A 23,051-nucleotide genomic window follows, 5' to 3' on the forward strand; every position below is an offset into this window, starting at 1 on the left:
TCAGCATAAAAGAAGCCATTTCTCCTCTTTGCAGAAATTGCTTAAATTGGACCCCATGCCCATGCTCAAATGGATCCTGTTGGCCAGGGATAATAGAGTGATTGATGTAGGCCCCAATGAAATGACTGTCACAAGAGTTGGTAGGTTGAGATCACAGAAACGACATAGATAGAGAGTGAAGGAAAGGTGACGAAACTAAAGAAAATAAAGATTCCATCACCACAATGGAAAAATAGATGCCAAGTCTTCAAACAACAGGTGTTCATTTAAGCAGATAAAAACTCAACTGACTAAAACTTCAACTTCGAAGTTCATTAAGAACCCCAGGCAAATTGGGGACAATTTATTCCAGAGGATTAATTGGTTAACTTATTACAATTCCTCCACTATTAATATGACTCCATTACCCTCTTGCTCTCTTCTTTGCGATTTTCCCTCCAAACCTCCTGCTACCAAGTAATATACTCAATTACTCCATAATTCCCAGAATATAGTCCCACTCAGGTCAATATGAGGTGTCACTAGAGAGACAAAACCAGATTAATCAGGAAACTATCTCTGGCAGCATCCTTGAATAGGGACTACAGGTGGAGCCGTCTCCCCTAGAAAGGGGAGTAGGTGGACAGATAAATATTTCAATATAGATATACAGGCAGATACAGATTGGTTATCTATTAGTTATTTTTCTACATATATTTACATAATGTATCAAAATGACTAGAAACATATATACCAAGGTGAAAACCTTTGGAAAGGACTCTGGAATTGAGGATAGTAGTCACTTATTAATTACAAAAGAAGATTAATTAAAAGAACAATTCCTCTATCCTGTGTCAAGAATAAAAGCAAGGGAAATTTCTATATATGCTATAGACACTAATTTCTGAAGATATATTATCTGTATAGAAAAAAAAAGTAATTTGAAATTTGAATGTAGACATGAAACCCAAAACCTGGCGTGAATGCTCTTTTCTCTTTCTTGTCCTGAAGAAGTGGCTTAACTTTTGTTTCCCTACAAAACACCAAGAATTGTGCGTAACCTCTCTCTAGCAAAGCTCCTAAATGCTGAGCCGTCCTTCCCTCTTCTGTAGGGCTTTAACACTCTGCCTGTTACTACAGGGAAGACCTTTTCTGTTAATATCAGGAATGCGGCTTCAAAAGTTTTCCTATTGGTAAAGAAACAGATAACTCGATTGTTAATGAGTATTCTGGGGTGCAAAGACTGCTGTGGTAACCACACCTTTATGGGCTTCTTTAGGACAAAATGAACAAACCTCTAAAATTAAGAAAATAGTGTCCAACTTTAGCTTGCTGTATTTTATTCAGCACTGTAATTCATGTGGCATGAATTCTCTAAGTGTATATATTAAAAACTAAATATCCTTGGCTATTTATTCCTCTATCCTTGTGCTATTTATAAATATAAACTATAACAGTAGAAAATACAAGACAGGTCAGGAAAACAGGAGAGACAAATTCTTTCCAAGGAAATTCAAATTGATTAATTGTCTTTACTGGCAATTTCAACTTTAGAAGAGAAAGCTGGAAAGGGGTACTAGAAAAGCAACAAAAGATTTTCTAAACCATACTCATCTTAAAATAAGAAATTTAGATGAGGCAATCCCTCAGGCCACTTCAGAATCACAAATCCATTATTCTGTAATATTTCATTAATTAATACATATTTCTACTTGTTACTACATATACAAACATGTAAGCTACAGATGTCTAAATTTTATTCTGCATACATGTATACACACATACATTTGCCTTCACCATCCATATTTTTACAAATGTCAATTAAAGCAAATGTCAATTATCTTTATCCCATCACTTTCCATCGTGTACCTTTAAACTTCTCATATGTTCTCTCAAAAAAAAGTCTTAGCCCATTTATTAACCTTCCTGTTTGTGATAAGCAGAAAAATAGTCTCATGAATAGTCTGGATTAGTTGACTGAGGAAGAGAAATGTTGAGCCTGGTTTACAGATGGTTCTGAGTGATAGGCGGGCATCACTGAAAGTAGAATGCCACAGCACTACAACCCATTTCAGGGGCAGCCCTGAGGGATCAGTCAGAACTTGGAGCAGTACACCTGTCATTCATTTTTCCTGGAAGAAGAAATGGACAGAGGTACAAGTCTATTCAGGTTCATGGGCTGTGCCCAAGAGTTTGGGTGGATGATTCAAAGATTTGGAAGGATAATGACTGGAAAATTGGTGACAAGGAGGTCTGGGGATGAGCTATGTGGATATCCTTATCTGAGGGCAAAAAATATGAGAATATTGGTCTCCAATTTGAAGGCTCACCGAAGGATGCCCTCAGCACAGAAGGATTTTAATATTCAAGTGACCAGGATGACCCATCTGTGGATGCCAGTCAGCCACTTTCCCAGCCACTCTTGCCATTGCTGAATGGGCTCATGACCAAAGCGGTCATGGTGGCAGACATGGAGGTTATGCGTGGGTTCAGCAACATGAACTTTTATTCTCCACAGTTGATTTGGCTATAGCTACTGTTCAGTGCTTAATCTGCCAGTAACAGATACCAACACTGAGTCCCCAAGATAGTACCATTCCCTGGAGTGATTAGCCAGGTGTCTGATCAATCATATTGGATAGCTTCTACCATGGAATGGGCAGGAATTTTTTATTTCTGAAATAGATACTCTATATGGTTTTGCCTCACCTGCATGCAAACTCTCTGCCAAAACTACCATCCATGGACTTACAAAATGTCTAGTTCACCACCGCGGGATTCCACGGCATGGCTCATTGTCAAGGAGCTCATTTAACAGTAAATGAAATATAGTGATAGGCCTGTATATATAAAGGAGATTACCCTAACTAGTCTGTGCGGGCCTGATTCAATTAGTTGAAAGGTCTTAAGAGCAGAATGGAGGCTTACCTGAAGAAGAGGAAATTTCTCCTGTAAACAGCAGCTTCAGCCCATGTCTGAAAGTTCCGGCCTGCCCTTCCTGACGGCCTGCTCTACACATTACAGACTTACCCAGCCAGCCGCCACAGTCACATAAACCATTTCTTTGAAAAACATCTTGTAATGTATATCCCCTACTGGTTCTGCTTCTCTAATTGAATCCTAACTGATAGACTATTTTTCCTAAATGTAGAAAACCATGAAAATCCCACCACTTTATATCACAAGCTGAGCTGCAGCTCTCTGCCAGTCCTCATTCTGAATACCCTGATCAAGACTGAGCTTGCATCTTGGATGCACTTGTATCTTTGCTTTTAGAAAAACGAAACACTGTTATTATTGAATACAAACCAGAGAAGTGTAGAAGCAGTATTCTTAAAGAAAGCACGCCAAGAAATCAAAGTGTATCTGGAAAAATTTCTTGTTAATAGCTATGTGTTTTACAGGAAACTATGAGGGAATTCTTTTTCCGTTTAAAAAACTCAATAAATAATTGATAAGCTGGATATCATGAAAATTCTGCTCTGTGAAAGACTGTCGAGAGAATGAGAAGACAAGACACAGACTGGGAAAAGATATTTACAAAAGACATATCTGATAAAGAGCTATTATCCAAAATATACAAAGAACACTTAAAATTCCACGATAAGAAAATGAACAACCTGATTTAAAAATGGGCAAAAGACCTGAAGAGACACCTCACCAAAGAAGATATACAGTTGAAATATAAGCATATGAAAAGATGCTCGAAATCATATGTCATTAAGGCATTGCAAATTAAAACAACAATAAGATACCACTACACACCTGTTAGAATGGCCAAAATTCAAAGCACTGACAACACCAAATGCTGACAAGGATGTTGAACAACAGGAACTCTCATTCATTGCTGGTGAGTATTCAAAGTGGTGCAGTCATATGGGAAGACAGTTTGACAGTTTCTTACAAAACTAAACATACTCTTACCATTCAATCCAACAGTCATGACCCTCCATAGTTACCCAGAGACACTGAAAACTTATGTCCACACAAAGACCTATACACAAATGTTTATAGCAGCTTTATTCATAATTGCCAAAAATGGGAAGCAAGCAAGATGTCCTTGAGTATGTGAATGGAAATAAACCGTGGTACATCCAGACAATGGAATATTGTTCAGCACTGAAAGGAAACAAGCCATCAAGCCATGAAAAGAGATGGAGGAGTCTTAAATCTATATTACCGAGTGAAAGAAGCCAAATTAAAAAGGCTATATGCTGTATGATTCCAACCATATGACATTCTGGAAAAGGCAAAACTATGGAGACGGCCAAAGGATCAGTGGTTGCCAGGGGTTAGGAAAGAGGGAGGAATAAATAGATGGAGAGAGGATTTTTAGGGCAGTGAAACTATTCTGTATGTTACCGTAATGGTGGATACATGTCATTCTGTTCTTGTCAAAACTAATAGAATGTACATCACCCAGATGAACCCTAAAGTGAACTATGGACTGTCGGTGGTAGCGATGAGTCAATGTAGTGGCTTATGATTGTTGCAAACATATCACGGTGGTGAGGAATGTTTACAGTGGGGGAGGGTGTGTATGTGCGAGGGCAGAGGGTATATGAGAAATCTCTGAACCCTCTGCTCAATTTTTCTTTGAACATAAAAGTGCTCTAAGAAATAGGCTATTCAAAAAAAAATCTCCTTGAGACTTTGCTACCATCACTAAAATGAATTCAAGACTATCAAAAAAATTAACTATTACCAAGTTATTAAAGCTGGGGGGTGGGTGAAGTTCTTTTTCTAATTACAGAACTCCTTAATTAAATGGATTGATAAAATTCAAATTCATCTAATTTTGCACCCTCTGAAATTTTATTATGAATTACTGGGATTTATCATGAGACACTGAATTAACCACTTTGACAAACCTGAGATAGAAAAATAATCAAAATATTCACTAGACAAATCATTTATAACCACAAAATTACAACTATGACCAACTTAATATAAATGGACTTCATTAAGAGTGTATTATATTGTGATCTCATTATATATTAAATTACCACAATGCGACTGCCTAGCTAACATAGTAGGATGCTGTTTACATATGACACAATATATTTAGATGTCTGAAAGAATCTGAAAGAGAAAAAGCTATTTTTAAAAAATATCCTCCTTACTTATTAGGAATCATATTTCACTAGGAGGAAAAATTTAGTGAGGGAGTTTGCAACGCTGAAAGGATGTGACATTTACAATAAAATGAATCTTTGCTTGGATAGAGAGAGTACATTGAATGTTTTGGTTTAACAACCACGGTGTCAAAGTACTGATTATTTCACTACAAGAAAGATCTACCAGTAGCAAAGATGTCAGCAACGAACATTAACACAGCATACAGGAGACAGATCATTGCAGCTTCAAGCTAAACAGGAATAAAAGAATCTATTATTTTTTACACTTCTCAAATTTTCACCATTTCCAAAGTAATCCATATCATAATTCACTGCATCAGGGACTCGAACCCACATATACATCCTATTTGATTCAATTTTTATTTTTCACACTCAGTGTGGGACTAAGTCTTGTGGACCGCTAATATTCACCTCAACCTACTCTTTTCAATTGTCAGGGACCCTTCCTAGTCCTAAGACCCACACACCTGCCTGAATTAGCAAGGAAACAGTGACATCAGCCGCCAGTTAACACCTTTCTGTACTCCTATAAATCATATATTCAATGGCAGCTGTAACTTTTATTGAACAATAGTGAATTCCTAACTCTGACAGAATAGGAGAGGAAAATTAACATACGTCTGAAATCAAAACTCATTGAACAAAGGTAAGTAACCCATTCCCACAAAGATGGCTATGATATAAAATCTGTCTTTGGAGCCTCTCAGAGCTACTTTCAAAGCTTTCATACAAGTCTTTGATATCCTGGTCTTCACTACAAGTTACCAGAGTTTTGTCAGCTCAACCCCACGTGTCCAATTCATTCTTTTTCCCCCAGATAAACACACATATAAATAACTCCTTTACAAAAAGTTCCTCCTTTTTTCCAATTCACCTACTACCACAGTGAAGAACAATAGATTATAAAGTGTTTCATTTATATATGATAACAATTTAACGCATTCACCTCTTCATTTCAACAGAATAACACTATATTTATCCAAGAAATAATATAATGTTGGACTCCCAGGCAGAATGACAATTGGGTCAAAGTAATATTTTGGTACATACGGACTTCCATCATGCAAGACAGTAGCTCACATTTTATAATCTTGACAGGAATATGATTTTTCCACCCTTTTCCCCAAACCTCAATTAATTTTGATTCCTCTAGTCATAACCTGGGTTAACTGTCTTCAAAGTGGTATGTGTAAGACAACCCATTGAAATGTGGGGAAAATACATTAATTTCTTGTTCCGGTTATCAAATACATAACAGACTACCTCAAACTTTCCTCTGTAAAACGACAATCATTTATTGGCTCATGAGCATGCAATTTACACAGAGCTGAATGGGGGCAGCTTGTCTCTGTTCTACATATCAGCTAGGAATGCTCAAAAGATGTCCAGGGACTGGAATCACTGAAAGATTCCTCACTCACGTGCCTGGCAGTTAATGCTGTCTGGCAGCTGGGACTTCAGCTGGGGCTTCCAGGAAGAACATCTACAGGTGACCCGCCAGCACTTGAGTTCAGTCCTCAAGTTAAAGAGTGATGTGTTATTTACTATCAGTGAATTATCATCAAGGAAGTGTGAAAGTTCTAGAACACAGAGATGTCAAGAGTAGTGTCCTTGATTCTTCCTTCATTTCTAGCCTGCTGTGATGTACAGTAGGTTATAGGAAGACCATTAGACAATATGAAAATGATAATGACCTAGTCATATGAGAAAAGAAGCTACCCAAAATATTTGTTTTAAATGATGAAGAGGACCATTTGAAATATTGAGGAAGAACATTCCTCTAAATTGACAGTGTACATTGAGTTGTTAGCAAATAACATGAAGCCATCATGATTTGCAGACATTTGAAAATTAAGCAACCAAACCTTGAAGACAAACCTTTAAGACCATACAATATTCATAGCATTAATGTACTTAATGTCTCTAAATATAAGGAAAAATATTTAGAAGACAATTCCGTGGTTTTTAATATAGCAGTACAATATGTATGTGTAGATAGGTAAATAGAGATGCACAGAAAACTTAAAATAACTAAATATTTACAATTATATATATAAATACATACATCATTAACATGTATAATATATATATATATTATGTCTATATGAATCTATATAAACTCTCTATAATATATATGAACAAATACACATGAGACTTTTTTTTCAGCTCTTATTTTTTGAAGTTTTTGCTTGCTGGAAAGCCTACATCCATGTAAGAAGTTCCAAAATCATGAAAGATTGTGCTGCATGGAGAGAGAGAAGCCACATGGAGGCAGTCGAGGCACCAGTCATGTGCAGGAGCCCTCCTGGGCCTCCCAGCGCAGCCTGGCCATGGGCTTGGTGGAGTGGAGTACAGGACCCTGTCTCAGCGACAGGGAGCAGAAGCCCTGCCTAGGAGAGCACTATCTGGATCTCTGACCCATACATTTTAATCAAATGAAATGAAACTGTCGTTTTTTTTAACTCCTTAAGTTGTGGGGTATTTTTAAGCAATGATAGAGAATAGAAACAGTGAGCGTATGTAGATGCTATTTTGTTATCTGGCCTTTCTTGTGAAATTTTTTGACACTCACCTTAGAATGTATTGCATTTCATGAATTGTTAATGCCTTTCAGAAACTCAGAAATCTCTGGTGTTCAGAGATTTGTTCAAAAAATGTGAAATTTACATAATTTTTCAAATAATATATATATCTTGCAAATAGATACGTATTTTTCCCAAAGCTTATATTTGAGTAATCTCTCTTAGAGGCGGAAGGGCCAATTAGAAGACCTGCCAAAGCACCATCCAGTCCTAAAAGTCTACAAAATATTTGTGAACCTACACAAATGTTTTAAATTTTTATAGAAAATAAAAATATGTTCAGTTTTCTTGGAAATCATATGCTTTATCCTGCAATAGCTACGTATTAGCCCCGTGACCTTGGGCAAATTACTTAACCTCTTTAGGCCTCTATTTTCTTACCTTCAAAATAGGCATTATAAAAGTACCTACTTCATAGGATTGTTTTTAGGATTAAGTGAGTAAACGTATGTAAGCACGTCAAACAATGCCTAGCACATTTTAAGTTCCTTATACGTGTTACCTATAATTATCACGGTTATTTATATAGGTCGGTTCTCTAACAGAACAATCTTTTTGGTTCCCTACAGTGCATTTCCTGACCGTACCTGCTATTGCAATTCAGTCTCTTATAGATTCACTTGCAGGACATATTTAAAATAACAGAAATTTACTGTATGAATCTTCTCAGGAAAATCTCTTATATCAACTCATTCATTTAAACACTTATAGAATAATTGAAGTTTATCAGACATAAGTGCTAACGCTAGATAATGAATCAGCTTTAATCTCTGATCTTAAGAAGTTAATAGTTTTTCAGTGATATAGAGAGACAAGCAAACCAACTCATGGTAATACAATATAATAAGCACTATAACTGAGGTAGCGGGGTGTACGGCAGCATTAGATGAGGGGGAACCTAGTCAATGTTTTATGAAAGGGTTTTGGGTGGAAGAAGTCAATAGACGACCCCATGGGGAAAAGTTAACCTTGAGCTGAGTCATAAAGGATGAGAAGTACTTGGAAAGGCAGAAGTTTGTAGAAGGGAAATTTCAAAAATTTAGGATACAAATGAAATTTATACGGATGGAGAATATGGAAGAGTAACAGCTGATGAAATTCAAGAAAGATACAAGGCCAAGATCAAGATAGAAATTTTTAATGTGAAATGATGAGTATTAACTTCATCTTAAAAAGCATAGAGTCATTGAAATTTTTCATTTCAATTTATTGAAAACACCTGATTAGATATCTGTGTTACAAAGATTATTGTAGAGAGTGGACTGGGAGATGCCTAGAGTACACAAGAAAGCCAGCTTGAAGATTGTGATAAAGTCTGGTTGATGACAGCTAGTTGCAAATCAGGAGTAAAGTGGTTAGAAAATAGGACACAGATATTTAGAAGGTAGAATCAACAGAACTTGGTGATTAGATGAAGTCTAGGTTGACTCCCAGGTGTTTACCAAGAGGAAAACTATTTTGATATTAAAAATATAGCAGGGGCATTACATAGTGCTGTTATATAAGTAATTTCTTTATACTGAATTTCACTAAAATAAAATTGCAGTTACGTATACTTTCTCATAGTCAGCTAAAACCATTTATTTAAAAACTGTCAAGTCTTCTACGAGGATTGAAATGAGCAGTGTTGGGAGCAAAGTGTGGATGTGGAGCAGAGAAGTGAAAGAGCGAAGGAAGCCTCGCTCCACGGCACTCACTCAAACACTAGGAAGTTTTAATGTGCCTTTAGAAGTGAAAAGAGAGCTGGCATCAGGAAATGGAACAGGCAGAAATATTCTGATTAATATTATGCAAATACTTAAGTCTTTCTTCCAGTGTCTTTTATAAGTTATTTAGTTTCTATTAAAAGTATAATGATAATTCAGATAGGAGCAACAGATAAATACAGAGAATTACTTTTAAAGTGAAAAGTTCATTTTAGATAATTTTAAGTACTCAGTTCATAATTAATTTGCATTATGATGGATTTCTCAACCTGATGCTTCAATCCAAGAAACAACACTTTTCTTTTCTTTTTTCTTTTGTTTTTGAGGACGATTAGCCCGGAGCTAACTACTGCCAGTCCTCCTCTTTTTTGCTGATGAAACCTGGCCCTGAGCTAACACCCGTGCTCATCCACAGCATGGCTTGTCAAGCAGTGCCATGTCCACACCTGGGATCTGAACCAACGAACCCCAGGCCGCCGAGAAGTGGAACGGTGCGAACCTAACTGCTGCACCACCAGGCTGGCCCCAAGACTTTTCTTATAAATATAGGCATTAAGAGAACATAGAAAGCTAATTATTTACTCTTTTTACGTTTTTCCATTTTTGACTTCGTAGTCTTTCCAAAACCTATATAACGACCCAGAAAAGTGGCAAGGTATACTCACATGGTAAAATTATTAAAAAAAAAAAAAATAGTAAATGAACACATGTGATCAAGTTGGAAAAAGAACCACCATCTCAACTTTTCTTTAAAACGAAATGAGAAAGTGAGTGAAACAATTCTTCCAGGGTACTTTTAATAAAAATATGTAAAATCTATGGGCCATTTCATAACCACACTTGAAAAATATTTTTTTCTCAGAAAAAGCATTTTCCTTAGAAGTAACACTTCTCATCACTCATTCTCCAAAACACACGTACTCATCTTAGGGACTTCATATTTCTCAGAGAATAAACTGTATTCCCTGCATAAAATATGTCATTATCACAAACATTAACGTTAGTATTTGAATATAGTCTATATGTTGAATATATAATAGAAAGAAAAGTATTCACGACGCATCTTCAGTTTTTAGTGAATTGAAAAAATATCTTGGATTATCAAATCTTATGTTCTGACAAAAATGGTCTTCTTCAAAAAGATACAGTAATAACTAAGCAGTGGAGATATGTCTTTACATAGCATATTAACTATATGAAAGCAGTATTTTTAAGGTAAATTTTAAACATATTACTTGAAGATCATATAAAGAAAACCAATTTAAGGCCATTAAGGCATCTCAAGATTAAATTGAGCAACAATTTCTCCTACATTAAAAACTCCAAATTGGCAGATAGCAGATTAAAGTTAAATTGAAATTCAACATGGGCTATAAATTTTAATTAATAAAGATATAATATAAAATTGTTCCATAAGAAAAGTTATTGATGTAACTTTTATTTAAAAATTAATAAAAAGCTTGGATTTAAGCCAAGATACATTTTTCTTTTATTTCTGGATGCATGTTTGTATGTACCATTACAGAACTTGTTTTTAGAAAATAACTTCTCCCCCTATATTGGCAGAGGCTCAGCATTGTCAATATGTATCCGAATAGTTTGGAATGTACAAATGTGATAAGTATAATTTTGGAAGTTTCAATGACATTAGCGCAAGAAGATAAGTGATGTAAAATAAGAGAGAATAGATTAAAAAACACGAATTGTCTAGGAGGATCCACACCCAATAGTAAGAGTTTCAGAAAGAGGAAAGATAAATTTGTCTGGAGGAAATATACATACTCTCAGAATTGCAAGAAATGAATCTATAAATTGAAAGTGCCCAATACATGCTAAGAAGGATTAATATCAAAGGTCCTCCATCACCTAAAAGATAAAAATGGCAAAATTTCTGAACCCTAATGATAATGAATAAATCCTATAACTTTCCAGTCACCAAAACTCAGTTCTGTAAAATAGAATATGAATCAGAGTGGCCCTTGACTTCCCAATGGCCACATTGGACACTAGAAGACCATGGGGGAAGGTCTTCAAAGTCCTGAGGGAAAGTGATGTTCAGCCTAGATTTCTAAAATCAGTCCTGTCCATAATTCAAGTTTGGAAGTGAAAAGATAGATATTTTGATACATGCAAATATGTAGAAGCTTCAAAAATCACAAGTTATCCCTAAAGGAGGATTCTTTAGATCTGGTGCCCATGAGACCATACTCTTCTGTTTTTCTCCAACTTCTGATAGTTCCTTCTCTTTCTTTGCAGGCTAATCCTTCTTTATGTAAACTTTACCATATGCTCTGTGTGTGTGTGTGTGTGTGTGTGTGTGTGTGTGTGTTGGTAATTTTTTTCTTTTACCTTTTTCAGATAACCATCACTCTAAATATTTACCTGTTATTATATGTATGCATATATATGTAAATATGTACTGATAGAAACACACACTCATATCCACATACAATAGAAAAATCTTAAGTTCAGGTTTTTTAATTTGAAACCATTCAAAAAATGATACGGTAGTGTTAAAATAAAAAGTCAGACCTTATTTTTCTATTAATTTACCATGTGAAATAAATGTGTCTAACCTTCCTTTCCCAACTCATATATCAAGAATTAGAAAGAGCAGGAATTGATGGATTCTGATCCCAAAACTACCCTTTGGCAAGCTATTAGATGTTGGAAAGGTTACCAATTTGCTTTCAGAATCCACTTCCTCATCTTTAGTACATGAATGATGATAACAGTAATATCATTGGTGGAGTGGAAGGCTTAAATGCTCTTATGTAAGTAAAATGACCACATACAGTCACTGCTCTGAAAACATCTAATTGTTTTCACCGCAGCTTGTCCTGTTTCTTCCCTCAGCCTCAGCATAAATAGGAAAAGCGGGATTCGCTCTAGGAAATAACTATTCAAAATAGAAGAGGATCCTGGCTAGAGAGTGTAGAAAAGTGAAAAGAAGTCAAGATTATCTGTGACTTGGGGGCATACATGCAGCGATTTTATTAGCTGCCATGTGTATAAACTTTGGGGGTAGAAAGTCAAACCTAAAAGGTAAATTTTAGGAGCTTTGCTGTGTTTTGTGAGATACAATTCTCCTTTCCTGAATTTCTGGAAATAACTTCAAGCCTTTTTCCAAGCTTTTGGAGTTGAATTTGTGTGTCTTTTGAATATAACAGCTTACTGATACTTATCTTGAGGCAAGAGAAAGAAAATTGAATGCTGTTCCGATGCAGAAGAAATCACTGCAAATAAGCTTTTTATACTTAGGTATCACCTTTATTGGCAGTCCCCTCTAAACAGACTTTTTACTAGTCACCTTTTGACCAGAAATGACCCTATTTGTCACTTTGTACTATGGCAAAAGGCTTGTGTTTAGAAATCTTCGCTGTATTTCACTTTGATGCTATTGAGAAAACTTACCCCTTTAATGTTCAGTGAAATTTCAGAGTGGCCTCTCACGCAAGTCACCCTAAGATAAATTAAATCCAATTCTTCATTTTGCAGATGAGAAAATCCTCACCCAAATAAGTGAATTGAATTTTCCAAGGTCACACAGCAGGCAGCTGGCAAAGTTGGGCTCAGAAGCCACATCTCCTGAATCCTCACTCAATTTGTAATAGAATAACCTCACTTTATATTTTTCTGAATACTCAGAGATTCATTAAATAATTTAAATGTAATTACATCTCTCTAGAATTAAGCCAATATGACACCTTAATTTTCTCCAATAACGTTTTTTCAGTGTACACCCCTGACTGCTCAGCCTTAGTCCTTGAGGAAATCTACAATTGTTTGCTTGACTTGAAACTCAAGCTCGTTGCTGAATAAAACCACAGCCACAGAAAGCATGGCTTTTGAGAAGCGTTTCCAAACAAAAACATCCATTGCAGCAAGAATCACTCTTACTTAAATTTATTTCTAATATTCAATATAGTCTCCCATAATGATTTCAGTTAAAAAAATCATAGTTGTGTGACTCCGTAAGAGAACTTGTAAAAACCATTCATTTCCCTATTTGCAAAAGTTTGTAAGCTTCACCTCGGGATTCAGCTGGAAAAGCAGTTTGAACTGCTAGCTGTTACAACTCATTGTCATGTTTCCTAGTCACTGAAGCAAAGCTGTCCTAAATGAAGACAAAGTAGAAACATTACGCCTGTCAAATGAAGTTCCTGGGATCTGACAGGAGCCGTTATTGCCTTCGCACCACATTTCAAAGTCTTCTCTGCATGATCTGTTTCATTATATGAACCTACTGCCATGGGATTTATTTTTTTCCATAACAGCTAAAAAGTATTTTGTTTTATTCACCTACGTATAATGATTAGATTAACAGGCTGAATCCAAAAGATATCATCAACAGTGACATTGCCATTAATGTCAACGAGGTCAGGACAGTAACACCTGCAGCTTAGTAACAGAGGTGGCATTACAGTTTTTGTATGAGGAAAAAGAAACTAGCGAACATACAGAGAGAAGATTTGGAAGCGTTTGCAGTCGGGTTATATGAAAAATGAAAGTTGTTTGAATTAGATTCCTTGGAACTTTCATAATGAGTTGCCAAAAATTTAATCCGAGAAGAATTTAAGTGTGATGTTATATGATATAGCAAGATATAAGCATTTCTGAGATATTTTCTTTTTCTCTTCAAAAATAATTAGCATAGGATATCTTAATACTTAAAGACCAAATGTTTTATTTTTGTGGCTCTTATATTTTAAATTTAAGTAAGCATTTATTAATTTAATCGTCATATCTTTTAACAATGATTTACTTTTTGTCCACAAAAACGTTTTACTTTTTTATATAGTCAAAATTATCCATAATTTCCATGTGAATTTTCTTTTGATTTCATGTTTATAAAGACCAGTCTCATGAAAATATATAAATATTTGTCAATATTTTGTGACAGTATTTTTGAAATTGAATATTATTTTTAATATCTATGCATTTATTTCATCCGTAATTACTGTCTATGCATTTTATGATTTGAGGCATAGACGCATTTTTTTTTCCAAATAATGAGCCAGGCCCCCCCAGGACATTCATGAAACAATTTATTCTTTCTCCACTGTTTTAAAATGCTGTTTTTATAATGAACGAAATTCATCATAGTTCTCCGGGACAAGATTTTGGTCTTTTATTCTCTGATGGATTGACCTATGTGATACTGTGAAAATATCACAATAAATTGTAAGAAAATTATAGTGTATTTTAAACTATATGATTAGAACTTGTCTCTCATTACTTTTTTTTTTAGCTCATTTCTTCATGGAGGTAAATGTCATCATTGAGTAAGGTTCTTAAAAAATGCCTCTGTGACGATTTTGGGAGATATCTATTATGTATTCTAGTACAGAAATGTGTTATGCCTCTCCTATTAATATCACCTTTTTTTTTCCATGGCAGAATTTTGAACATTTTTGTATGGTTCAGCATATTTCTTTTTTAAGTTTATTCCTTAGTATTTTATTTATTATTTATTCACTGCTTATTGTTTCACTTATTTAGTTGCTATTATATACGATATTTCTTTCCCATTTTATTTTTAATAGATTATTCCTCATATAGTAGAAATACATTAATTCTGTATATTTAACTAGCATGCTGAATTCACTTAAACGTTTCAGAATGTTTTAGTGATTCTCTTTGATTTTCTTGAAAGACAAGCATATGATCTGCTAGTAACGATATTTTGCAATTTTTCCCCCAAATTTGAGGGTTTGCTAAGTTCTTTTTGGTGTTACTGCTTTAGCCAAAATTTCTAGAACAATGTTAAATAAGAATGGTGACAGTAGGCATATATATCTTCTTCCTATAAGTTCTTTGAAGATGATACATAGATAGATAGATACTGTCACTGTGTGATGTAAATTCAATAATATTCTGTGACTCCCTTCAACGAAAAGGAAGGACACATTCTTGTCCTCTATGACTCTAGAAAACAGTACTATGATTCTTACATAGGAAATGTCCAAAAAACATTTGCTAATTGAATGAATAAGTGAATAAGAAGTAAAGAAAAGGAAATTTTAGGTGTACTATATAATAAATACATATCTGAATACATAAAAGGTACATAATAGCTACACAAGTACCCGTTTCACCTCAAACTACATTTGCTTCTTCTGCCTTAAGTATTTTTCTCACAGTGTTCAAGTTGCCTTCCCTGTTCTTTGTCAGTATCTTTCTCAGCGTTCTGAGCTCTGCTCCTGAATACCATTCGCATAGCTGGAAACCTCAAACTCTTCCAGGCTTCCCCTGCACTGAATACCCCACCTGGTCAACATATCACCGCTTTCGAGGAACCATCCATGACAAGCACACTTGGCGGTGCTGGCCTAGAGCAAAGTAACCTCCTTGCTCTGAGAACTCCCCTCAGCTGTCGTATCTCTATTCTGTGACTTTGGCCAGTTTCCTCTGTCCGTCAGACTAGAAGTGGACACCAGACCACAGCCAAACCATAGAGACTCTGTGGAGGAATTTGAAATTGAGGCTGAGAGCTGGGATGCTGAATGGAGGAGACGTAAACTTGAAGGATACCTAGAAACCATATTCTACCTGACTTGTGCCGTGCAGTAAAAAGCTGAAAGACTGGTTTGAGAGAGAGTGAAGCAAAAAGAAAGACAGACAGCGCGAGAACATATGGAGAAAAGTTTACCATGATATCTGGTTTATTTTTTAGCATCTTATCTTTTCACATCCTAATAGCTTTGTCTCTGCTTTTGCTTTGTGTTAAACACCTTTTTATTTCTATGGAAAATCACTCATTTTATTAGTAGCTTTGGCTGGCTTCTGTGACTTGCAATCAAAGTATCTTAACTAGAACATGATCAGTGTGGATCTCCCCCATTTTAAGAAACTTAATTGTCTCTCCTAAGACACTTAGATCTCTACATTTATTGATTCAGCAGTTGTGATTGACTGTATCTGGAGTCGGCCTGCCTGAGTTTGAATCCTTTCTGTACCACTTAGAAGTCCTGAGTCATTCTACAAGTTACTTAACTTTCCCATGTCTTATTTTCATCATTGGTAAAATAGTGATGATAATATACTTCCCTCATAGAGTTATGAGAATTCAAGCAGGTAATATTTCTAAGGTACTAGAACAGTGTCTGATACATTGTGTGTGTGCAACTCCATAGAACATTGGACAATATCATTTTAGATGGTTTTGCTTGTTGCTATTATGAGTGTTCTTTATTTATTTCTAAGCATATGCTCTCATTTTGTTCTTTAGGCTTCCTTCTCTTCTTGCTTTCCCTCATATTAAATATTTATTTATATTCTTACATCAGTCAGGGTCCTGTCAGGAAATAGTTGGCAGGCACACTCAAAAGTGGTGACTGAAGAGAGGCTAAAGAAGGGACAATTTACAGAGGTTTAGGTAGAGTTAAAGAAGCAAAAGTGAATGACAAAGCACTCAAAAACTATTACCAGCTGGAAGTCAATCACCTCCTGGGACTGAAGGGCAAAGAGAAAGAGTCAACACTGGAACCCAGTGAGTGGAGGACGTTAGTAACAGAGTGCAGGCCATGCCCCTCAAGATGTGAAGGAGTGGGACAATTACCTCAAACCCTCTCTCCTCCTGCTCCTAATATCTGCTGGTGCCCCATTGCCCAAACTCAGGAGGAGGCCAGGGGGTATGTTTGGTGCCATGGTCCACCAAAGACCCTCCCTGGGCAGAGGAAAGGGAAAAATAGGATGGAGAGTGAATCTAAAGGGGAAAATGGAGTATATGAAGCATGCCTTAGAAAAAAGCTATTTAGAAATGCTTTAATATTATTTTCAGTAACTTTTCTAATTCTACTCTTTAGATATATTTACAGGCTTTGGATTTAATTTCTCAACCTTATATGTTAAACTATGCATTACTTTTAGCTTTTGAATCTTTAATTGAATATGATTTTTAGGGGAGTGATGTCAGAAAAGTGGCAGACTAGATTGTTCCAGGCATCAGTTCCCCTCACAGAAAGATCACCTAGCAAGCATACATAGAGAAGACGCCTTTGTGAAAATCCCACAACATGGTGGTGAGGCTGAAGCAACCCCTTTGACCATAAAAAAAACAAGGAAAACCACAAGAGACAGGTAAGAGGAGTGGTTTCACTTTGATGTCATCACCCTTTCTCTGGCCAGCACAGTGACGCATTGAGACAGCACTCTGGGTCTATGGTTTCTCCAGTGGGAAAAAGAGCCCAAGGTGGACATCCAGCTTCTCCAGCACTACAGGATGCTTCCCAGGAGGCCCACTTAGTTCTTGCCTCATGGAGATTCGTGGGGGAATGAGTCCTGAGTCTAGACTAAAGCACAAGGGGATTGGCTAGAGATGGAGAAGTGGGTGGAGCTCACAGTAACCAGCACAGATTTGGGCAGACTGCATTTCCCAAGCAGGAGCGTTTAAGCAGAGGTCTCAGCCAGCAGTTCTACCCCTTTGGAGAGCCAAGCCAGTGCCCTGTCTGGCTAGAAAGCTTGGTCAGCAGTTCTGCCTGTTTTGGTTCCCAGCAAACAGGTTGTACCAGCTGCGGAGCCCATCTTACAGCCTGCCCCAACTCCTGAGCACAGTTTTCAGCCCCACCTGACAAGGGAACTCATCAGCAACCCCTGGACAGCCTGAGAGCACAGCCCACAACCCTGCCCAGGCAGGGAGCCAAGCAAAGAGCTCCACCCAACTGCTGAGCATGGCCTCTAGACCCACTCGCAATGGAGCCCATCCAATAGCCATGCTCTGGTAGAAACCAAACCAGCAGCCCCTCCCAACTGGTGAACACAGGTTCCAGCCTCTCTTGACCAGGACACTCAGCCAGCAACCTCACAGAACAGCAAAGCACATCAAGTGATCTGCCCAATCATGGAGACCAGCTTGCAGCCCAGCCCAAATGTGGGGCACAACTTGTGGCCCCACCTAATCACAAAGCCTTGCCTGCTGCTCTGCCTGAACACACAGTCCAGCTAGCAACACCATCTGTCTAGAAAGCACAGCCTGGGGCCTCACTTGACCAGGGCTCACTGTGTACCCCAGCCTGCATTTGCTTCTCAAACGTGGAGTCCAACCAGTGACACAGCCCTGCCAGGAAACATATCCTGCCACCAGAGGTGATTATAGAGCACAGATAGTGGCCCTGCCTGACCTGGAGCCCAGCCAGCAGCCTTGCATGACTAAGCAGTACAGCTAGAGGCTCCCTTGAGGGAGACCGTTATGGGTTGAATTGTGTCCCTCTCCAAACTCACATGTTGAAATGCTAACCCCCGTACCTCAGAATGTGACTTTATTTGGTAATAAACTCATTGCAGATATAATTAGTTAAGATGAGGTCATATTAGTGTAGGGCGGGGACCTAATTCAATATGACTGGTGTCCTTACAAAAAGGAGAAATTTGGACACAGACATACACAAAGTGAGAACATCATGTAACGATAAAGGTAGAGTTTGTAGTGATACAGCAGAAGCCAAGAAACACCAAAGATTGCCAACAAACCAGAAGCTATGAGAGCAGCTTGGAATAGATGCTCCCTCACAGCCCACAGAGGGAGCCATCCTTGCCAATATCTTGATCTTGGACTTCTAGCATCCACTCTTTCTATAATTTTGCTTTTTCCAGAATGTTATCTAAATGGAATTACGCAGTGGTAGCCCTTGAGTCTGGTTTCTTTCACTGACTATAATGACTTTGAGATTCATCGATGTTATTTCATGTATCAGTAGTTCATTCCTTCTTATTGAAAAGTACTACTCCACGGTGTGGATGGACTCCACTTTATGCACTAGTTGATTGCCATGTGAGGTACTCTAGTTTTTGGCAATTATAAATAAAGCTAATGTTTTATTAGAAGAGGAAAAATAACTTTCCCTCTATCATTCTGAGTTCTTAGCTGAGACCCGTGTAATAAAACACATATTAACAAGAGAAAAATAAGCAGAAATTTATTAACATGTCTACCTCATGTACACGTGAAAGATACCCAGGGAAAAAGGAGTATCTCACAGAGGTGTCTTAGAACTCTGGCTTATATGGCATCTTTAACAAAGTACAATAATTTTGTGGAGAAATGATGGAACAAAGGTAAGCAGCTTTAGGCTTCCAGGAGTTGAGATAAAGGCTAGTTAGTAAAGTTCGTTATATAAATTCCTCTGGTGCTGCCCCCAGGCTCGTAGGGTCTAAAGTTGCCTTGGGGAATTAACTTTTTGTCCTTTCTGGTAGAGAGGGGAGGAGAGACACCTTTGTAAATGTATGTTCTGCTTTTAGGCAAGTGTTGGGGGAGCAGGGAGCTTTTCTTGTATCTGCTTCTTCTCAGTTGCCTTCAGCTCAAAATAATCCTTATGCCAAAGTGGCATATTTTGGAGTGGCATATTTTACTATCTTTCCCTACTATAAACATTCATAAACAGGTTTTTGGGGGAGAATATGTCTTCATTTCACTTGGGCGAATACCCAGGAGGATACTGTGTATGTTTAACAAAAAACTACCAAGGTGGCTGTACCATTTTATATTTCCTCTAGAAATTTAAGAGAGGTCAAGTTGCTCCAGATTCTCTCTAGCATGTGGCATTGTTAATTTCCTTTGTTTAAATTTTTTTATCTTAGCCATTCTAGTGGGTGTGAAATAGTATCTCAATGTGTTTTTAATTTGCATTTCCCTAATGACTAATGATGTTTAGCATCTTTCCTTTACTTGTCAACCAATTAACCTTTTTTATTCAATGTGTTCCCACAGGAAAGATCATGATTTCCAAAAATTTCACTGTCAAAATGGGTAGATCCCTGAAACAGTTTGTGAATAGAGAATTATCGGCAGATTTGTAGAGATTAACCTAAATGGGAAAGCTCTTATGTTATGAGATTTATGTACAATTTTACATAAAATGACTCAATTCTCAAAACATGACAATTCTCATAACATAATGTGAAGTAGGTATTATGGTTAAGCTTATTTTACATATGAGGAAAGTGAAGCATGGAGAACTTATGCCAGGTCTTGTGGCTAGTCTGTAAATCTAACACAGACCTTAGTCAGAGTCATCTAGGAAAGTGCTCTGCTAAACCTGAGTGGTGAATGCACACTGTGAGGCAACATCTTTCCTTAGAACTACCATAAAACTAGATATTTTAAACCAGAGGAAATGAAGATTTCCAGTTCAGTTCATCCTTCATAGAGCCTTCGTTCAGCTTGTCAACATTCATGGTAGGAATATTATAACAAATCTACTGAAATTTGTACTGCGCTTATTGTAGAGTTGTCATTGTGGTTATGACCTACATCATTACAGTGTCCCCTCTGTGAAGATCCTCAGAAACTTTTCTTTGAGTCCAGCATCATGAGTAGCTGGTGTCATCTGTGTGTATGTATGTGTCTGTTTGCGTGTGTAGCATTTAATCGTATGTGATATCATTTACCATGTTCCTTTTTTATACTAGTTCCTACAAAGTTTAGAGCCAAATTTGTGGCACACCTATAATGACAATCTAAGACGACTCTACAAAATACATTTGGTAACTTTAATCTATCCTGGCGTCATCTAATTTATTTTTAACTTTATTTTTCTTTGCCCCAGTTCTCTCACCTTGTTTGTAAGTTAAATTTTATTTTGGTATATTGTTTTTATTTCTATAAGTCATGCTAAATGTTTTTTAGAATTAGAAAAGTCATAAATAATATGACTGAATAAATTAATGAATAAAGAAATACAACAAATACATGTTGCATTTCTATTTATATTGCCCGTTATCTATAAAGCACTATTCTGCGTGCTTGGAATACATCACAGTTAAAATGGCAACAGCTTTCGGCCCTATTGGCACCAGGAAGGAGGCAGGAGAGTGGGGAGATGATAGTGAGGGGAACGAAGAAATGAATGAACAGTTAGGCGCTGGAATATGAAACCATTGACACATTGTGCCTCCATTATCCATATTAATGGATGAAACTGCAACAAGTTTGAAAAGAGAACGCTGAGGAAGTGCAGCCAACCTTACTAACTGGTCCCAACTTAGCCTAACACAATCGCTTCTTCTAGCCTTCTTGCCTACGTTTTTTGTTTCTCTCAAATACATTCAGTGATTTCTCTGTCTGGCATGTCACTCCTACACATAGACCTCTTTAATGCTTCCACGTCACTTTACTGTGCACTTAAAGCTCTCGAAGGCAAAGCCTGTGTCTACCTCTGCAGCGTTACCTACAATTCCCAACCTCACAATTCCCCTCGGCATCATTCGTATAGTAACTTAGAATATAAAACAGCCTAATGTAAATCGCAGTTTTATAGAATTTTAAGCTTTGGTTTTATTGCCCTAACTGTCTTTCAAAAGATAAGAGAATAAGCTTATTTGTCTTCAAGATGTTAGACAAGTTTTGCTTCCCAGGATGTTTAAATAAGACACTTGATTTCAAACACTTATTCACAAGGGAAGCAATCAAGCCTATTATCCAAAAATGAGGCAGAATCTGCTTTCTGTATTTAAGTCAGACTGGAAAGGATGGCTGGTGGCAGTGGAGCCTTCCTGGTGAGAGGGAGCCTTATCTGGATAAATCAACAGTTAGGGAGGGGGAGAGTAAAAGAGTTCATTTGTCCTTTAAGTATTGAAATGAACACAACTCAGCAGAGATGGATTTCCAGGAACCAGAAATACTCTCCACGGATGTAGTGCAGAGCAAGATAGATACCCAAGCCAACAGCCTCTCCAGAGTAGCTGGGTCCTGCAGGAGAACTACAAAGTGTGGAATGGAAAGGGTGAGGCTCCGAGAGCTTCCAGGACATCTACCGAGGTGTCCCATATAAAGTGGCTCTCTAGAGTGGAGGTGCTTTCCGTGTTGTACCTTAGCAAAGGCTCACAGATTCCTGGAAATGTATCAGCAGTCCTCACTCTGTCAAAGTAATCAATCATAGCAGTCTGTTCAGAGGTTGAAGGGCCAGCTTTCAACATCAGGACAATGAGGCAGTGAGGAACAATTGCATCATCATCATTATCACCAAACACTCAGGCTCTCCTGCATGGAAAAAGAGGACCAAACAGATGGTCCTCCCGTGTAAACTATGCAAGCCTCAACAACACCCCACCCCTGCCACACACACAAGAAAAAAATGTATTGTTCTTGGATGATCCATGAGCCTTGGGTTAATCCAAGAAGATAACACTGGACTTCCCAGCAATCCAACAGATGGTGGCCCAAGCTAATTTTCTTTTGATGTATAGAAATAGGAGTTGTGACTCTACAGGCTGAGATTTGTGGAGCAATTCAAACCAGTTATATAGGCTCAAACAAGTGGCTTAGATCCTAAGAAGTCTTATTTCCCTCCCTTACCTTCACTAGTTCCATATCTAACCTATTTCAGGCAGTCGGGAATTCATCCATTGTTTAGTGCTAATAAAGAAAGATTCCAGTGTACATTTTATGGCGTTAATATACTTCGATGGTTTTTTTTTTGACCAAAATCAATCTTTAGTTAGCTTCACTATCTAAGGAGTGAGAAACGTGACATGTTTTTTTCCCTCTTTCTCATGAGTTGGAGTGACAAAAACCATTATAAAAAACAGTTAGGAAAACTAATCTGTCAGTGTTGTCTTAAAAATGTAATTTTTAAGACAAAACAAAGTTCATAAAGGCAGCATTTTTGACAGGTCATTTTTCCACTCCTAGAATTTAAACCACTGAC

The sequence above is a fragment of the Equus asinus genome, chromosome 21, assembly GCF_041296235.1.
Source record: "Equus asinus isolate D_3611 breed Donkey chromosome 21, EquAss-T2T_v2, whole genome shotgun sequence".
Lineage (NCBI taxonomy): Eukaryota > Metazoa > Chordata > Mammalia > Perissodactyla > Equidae > Equus > Equus asinus.